This window comes from Hyla sarda, unplaced genomic scaffold, assembly GCF_029499605.1.
Source record: "Hyla sarda isolate aHylSar1 unplaced genomic scaffold, aHylSar1.hap1 scaffold_784, whole genome shotgun sequence".
Lineage (NCBI taxonomy): Eukaryota > Metazoa > Chordata > Amphibia > Anura > Hylidae > Hyla > Hyla sarda.
In genome coordinates, this window is record NW_026610808.1 from 158,281 (window position 1) to 164,280 (window position 6,000).

General features: G+C 43.0%; 3 pseudogenes; all 3 read right to left on the reverse strand.

Annotated features, from left to right (window-relative positions):
- Window positions 1–910: 910 nt before the first annotated feature.
- On the reverse strand, window positions 911–1,174 carry LOC130346296 (U2 spliceosomal RNA; annotated as a pseudogene).
- A 1,456-nt stretch (window positions 1,175–2,630) lies between these two features.
- LOC130346316 (U2 spliceosomal RNA) lies at window positions 2,631–2,894 on the reverse strand (annotated as a pseudogene).
- A 1,476-nt stretch (window positions 2,895–4,370) lies between these two features.
- Window positions 4,371–4,634, reverse strand: LOC130346347 (U2 spliceosomal RNA; annotated as a pseudogene).
- Between the last annotated feature and the right edge of the window lie 1,366 nt (window positions 4,635–6,000).

The following is a 6,000-nucleotide window of genomic DNA, read 5'->3' on the forward strand; positions in this document are numbered from 1 at the left end:
AACTACCACAACATGGTCATCTGCAGTTTACATCTAGCCCGTGGCATTGAATGGCATTTTAAAAGTGCTAAGGGTCCTGGTGCAATAATCCTCCCATGAGGATCAGCCTCAACGGCTTTGTAGATTGCACTCATGTCAGCAACTCCATATACATTTTTTTTTCTTCATGCTTCTTTCTTCATCCTTTTTTCTTTCTGTCATTCAGACTTTCATTCATTCGATCTCTCTCACTCACTTGCTTTAACTCATTTGTTCTCACTCACTCACTCACTCACTCAATCACTCACTCACTCATTCACTCTCACTCACTCTCACTCTCTCACTCACTCGCTCACTAAGTCAGTCTCTCTCTCTCTCTCTCTTTTTCTTTTTATATATATTTTTTTCCGTCTTCTTCTTCTTCTTCTTCTTCTTCTTCAGACCCTGTCATAGCACTAATGCCTTTCCAATACCACCAGCAGATGGAGACACTCCATTGCAACATTGGTTGTGAGCAGCAGTTTCTAAAAACAAATGCCTCATGGCGGATTTCCCATCCATCAATGGATGGTAAATTTTGTTTTTATCATTCACTGACCACAGAAACCAATGCATGGTCAAGCAACAGCAATGACACACCCTTGTGTATAGGCATGAGACCCTCATGTCATTTAACAGGATTCAGCACCACCCACAAGACAGCTACCTGTCATGTCATGTCAAACCTGCACAGGTGTGCTAGATTATTATTATTTAGTTTTATTTTATTTTTTTACACCAATCAGTGTGCAAACATGGTCATTAAAACGCTAAATGAATAGACGTTCATAAACCAGTCAGTGCAACTCATCATTTTGGTCTCCAATTCTCAAACTCAAATTCTCACCCACGGAGGATTAAATGAGAATCTTTCTTGTTTAACACTGGAATGGGGTGGTGCACTGTTCACTACCCGAAGATACTGCCACATCGGGTCAATGCATAGGGCGACAGAAGCAAGCTTCCAAATCAGCTCCCTTTCTCAAAAATCCATTTAATTTATGGTCCCCAGATAGGGAACGTATGTATCAGTATGTGCTCACAAGTCACCCAAGTGCAAGTATTCACACAAAAAAAAACGTGCCTCAGGATGCGATCTGTCGCAAGATCCTTTCTTTTTTTACACTTGATCTAAGCCAAAAGGCCTAGAAGGGATAACCGGGAAAGGGGTGGACCCAACCATGTCCCCTTCATGAGCACTCACATTACTCATAGGAATGGAAGGAAGGCTGGCAGCCAACCAGCCTCCCATACACTTTCTGGGTGGGTGGCAGTCAGCCACCCATACATACATACAGCACAGGCTAAACCCACATCATCACTTAAAAAAAGGACAGGCGACCATTGCACTCTGATGGAGCATTTAGCAATGCAATCCATAGCCTGGCTTTTGCCTGAACCCCCATCACTCCTCCTCTTGCATATAAGACAATATTTCAGATCTGCATATGAAAACAACACGCCTACCTTTGTTGCACATAGCTGCCTGCCTGTCTCTAGTTACCCCACTGGCTGTAGCTGCGTCCCTTCCGACATGGAATAACACCAACTGTAACGATAAACTGAAAATTAACAGTATAAACCTGCATCATTTTGGACTCTGGTATTTGCTGAATCCGGGTGACCTGACAATCGATGGTGGTGCCGCTGGTGATTCTGGCCTTCTTGGAATCTGTTGGGCCTATGTGTTAGCTCACACATCACTTGGGTATCCATGGTAACTACCACAACATGGTCATCTGCAGTTTACATCTAGCCCGTGGCATTGAATGGCATTTTAAAAGTGCTAAGGGTCCTGGTGCAATAATCCTCCCATGAGGATCAGCCTCAACGGCTTTGTAGATTGCACTCATGTCAGCAACTCCATATACATTTTTTTTTCTTCATGCTTCTTTCTTCATCCTTTTTTCTTTCTGTCATTCAGACTTTCATTCATTCGATCTCTCTCACTCACTTGCTTTAACTCATTTGTTCTCACTCACTCACTCAATCACTCACTCACTCATTCACTCTCACTCACTCTCACTCTCTCACTCACTCGCTCACTAAGTCAGTCTCTCTCTCTCTCTCTCTTTTTCTTTTTATATATATTTTTTTCCGTCTTCTTCTTCTTCTTCTTCAGACCCTGTCATAGCACTAATGCCTTTCCAATACCACCAGCAGATGGAGACACTCCATTGCAACATTGGTTGTGAGCAGCAGTTTCTAAAAACAAATGCCTCATGGCGGATTTCCCATCCATCAATGGATGGTAAATTTTGTTTTTATCATTCACTGACCACAGAAACCAATGCATGGTCAAGCAACAGCAATGACACACCCTTGTGTATAGGCATGAGACCCTCATGTCATTTAACAGGATTCAGCACCACCCACAAGACAGCTACCTGTCATGTCATGTCAAACCTGCACAGGTGTGCTAGATTATTATTATTTAGTTTTATTTTATTTTTTTACACCAATCAGTGTGCAAACATGGTCATTAAAACGCTAAATGAATAGACGTTCATAAACCAGTCAGTGCAACTCATCATTTTGGTCTCCAATTCTCAAACTCAAATTCTCACCCACGGAGGATTAAATGAGAATCTTTCTTGTTTAACACTGGAATGGGGTGGTGCACTGTTCACTACCCGAAGATACTGCCACATCGGGTCAATGCATAGGGCGACAGAAGCAAGCTTCCAAATCAGCTCCCTTTCTCAAAAATCCATTTAATTTATGGTCCCCAGATAGGGAACGTATGTATCAGTATGTGCTCACAAGTCACCCAAGTGCAAGTATTCACACAAAAAAAAACGTGCCTCAGGATGCGATCTGTCGCAAGATCCTTTCTTTTTTTACACTTGATCTAAGCCAAAAGGCCTAGAGGGGATAACCGGGAAAGGGGTGGACCCAACCATGTCCCCTTCATGAGCACTCACATTACTCATAGGAATGGAAGGAAGGCTGGCAGCCAACCAGCCTCCCATACACTTTCTGGGTGGGTGGCAGTCAGCCACCCATACATACATACAGCACAGGCTAAACCCACATCATCACTTAAAAAAAGGACAGGCGACCATTGCACTCTGATGGAGCATTTAGCAATGCAATCCATAGCCTGGCTTTTGCCTGAACCCCCATCACTCCTCCTCTTGCATATAAGACAATATTTCAGATCTGCATATGAAAACAACACGCCTACCTTTGTTGCACATAGCTGCCTGCCTGTCTCTAGTTACCCCACTGGCTGTAGCTGCGTCCCTTCCGACATGGAATAACACCAACTGTAACGATAAACTGAAAATTAACAGTATAAACCTGCATCATTTTGGACTCTGGTATTTGCTGAATCCGGGTGACCTGACAATCGATGGTGGTGCCGCTGGTGATTCTGGCCTTCTTGGAATCTGTTGGGCCTATGTGTTAGCTCACACATCACTTGGGTATCCATGGTAACTACCACAACATGGTCATCTGCAGTTTACATCTAGCCCGTGGCATTGAATGGCATTTTAAAAGTGCTAAGGGTCCTGGTGCAATAATCCTCCCATGAGGATCAGCCTCAACGGCTTTGTAGATTGCACTCATGTCAGCAACTCCATATACATTTTTTTTTCTTCATGCTTCTTTCTTCATCCTTTTTTCTTTCTGTCATTCAGACTTTCATTCATTCGATCTCTCTCACTCACTTGCTTTAACTCATTTGTTCTCACTCACTCACTCACTCACTCAATCACTCACTCACTCATTCACTCTCACTCACTCTCACTCTCTCACTCACTCGCTCACTAAGTCAGTCTCTCTCTCTCTCTCTCTTTTTCTTTTTATATATATTTTTTTCCGTCTTCTTCTTCTTCTTCTTCTTCTTCTTCTTCAGACCCTGTCATAGCACTAATGCCTTTCCAATACCACCAGCAGATGGAGACACTCCATTGCAACATTGGTTGTGAGCAGCAGTTTCTAAAAACAAATGCCTCATGGCGGATTTCCCATCCATCAATGGATGGTAAATTTTGTTTTTATCATTCACTGACCACAGAAACCAATGCATGGTCAAGCAACAGCAATGACACACCCTTGTGTATAGGCATGAGACCCTCATGTCATTTAACAGGATTCAGCACCACCCACAAGACAGCTACCTGTCATGTCATGTCAAACCTGCACAGGTGTGCTAGATTATTATTATTTAGTTTTATTTTATTTTTTTACACCAATCAGTGTGCAAACATGGTCATTAAAACGCTAAATGAATAGACGTTCATAAACCAGTCAGTGCAACTCATCATTTTGGTCTCCAATTCTCAAACTCAAATTCTCACCCACGGAGGATTAAATGAGAATCTTTCTTGTTTAACACTGGAATGGGGTGGTGCACTGTTCACTACCCGAAGATACTGCCACATCGGGTCAATGCATAGGGCGACAGAAGCAAGCTTCCAAATCAGCTCCCTTTCTCAAAAATCCATTTAATTTATGGTCCCCAGATAGGGAACGTATGTATCAGTATGTGCTCACAAGTCACCCAAGTGCAAGTATTCACACAAAAAAAAACGTGCCTCAGGATGCGATCTGTCGCAAGATCCTTTCTTTTTTTACACTTGATCTAAGCCAAAAGGCCTAAAGGGGATAACCGGGAAAGGGGTGGACCCAACCATGTCCCCTTCATGAGCACTCACATTACTCATAGGAATGGAAGGAAGGCTGGCAGCCAACCAGCCTCCCATACACTTTCTGGGTGGGTGGCAGTCAGCCACCCATACATACATACAGCACAGGCTAAACCCACATCATCACTTAAAAAAAGGACAGGCGACCATTGCACTCTGATGGAGCATTTAGCAATGCAATCCATAGCCTGGCTTTTGCCTGAACCCCCATCACTCCTCCTCTTGCATATAAGACAATATTTCAGATCTGCATATGAAAACAACACGCCTACCTTTGTTGCACATAGCTGCCTGCCTGTCTCTAGTTACCCCACTGGCTGTAGCTGCGTCCCTTCCGACATGGAATAACACCAACTGTAACGATAAACTGAAAATTAACAGTATAAACCTGCATCATTTTGGACTCTGGTATTTGCTGAATCCGGGTGACCTGACAATCGATGGTGGTGCCGCTGGTGATTCTGGCCTTCTTGGAATCTGTTGGGCCTATGTGTTAGCTCACACATCACTTGGGTATCCATGGTAACTACCACAACATGGTCATCTGCAGTTTACATCTAGCCCGTGGCATTGAATGGCATTTTAAAAGTGTTAAGGGTCCTGGTGCACTAATCCTCCCATGAGGATCAGCCTCAACGGCTTTGTAGATTGCACTCATGTCAGCAACTCCATATACATTTTTTTTTCTTCATGCTTCTTTCTTCATCCTTTTTTCTTTCTGTCATTCAGACTTTCATTCATTCGATCTCTCTCACTCACTTGCTTTAACTCATTTGTTCTCACTCACTCACTCACTCACTCACTCAATCACTCACTCACTCATTCACTCTCACTCACTCTCACTCTCTCACTCACTCGCTCACTAAGTCAGTCTCTCTCTCTCTCTCTCTTTTTCTTTTTATATATATTTTTTTCCGTCTTCTTCTTCTTCTTCTTCTTCTTCTTCTTCAGACCCTGTCATAGCACTAATGCCTTTCCAATACCACCAGCAGATGGAGACACTCCATTGCAACATTGGTTGTGAGCAGCAGTTTCTAAAAACAAATGCCTCATGGCGGATTTCCCATCCATCAATGGATGGTAAATTTTGTTTTTATCATTCACTGACCACAGAAACCAATGCATGGTCAAGCAACAGCAATGACACACCCTTGTGTATAGGCATGAGACCCTCATGTCATTTAACAGGATTCAGCACCACCCACAAGACAGCTACCTGTCATGTCATGTCAAACCTGCACAGGTGTGCTAGATTATTATTATTTAGTTTTATTTTATTTTTTTACACCAATCAGTGTGCAAACATGGTCATTAAAACGCTAAATGA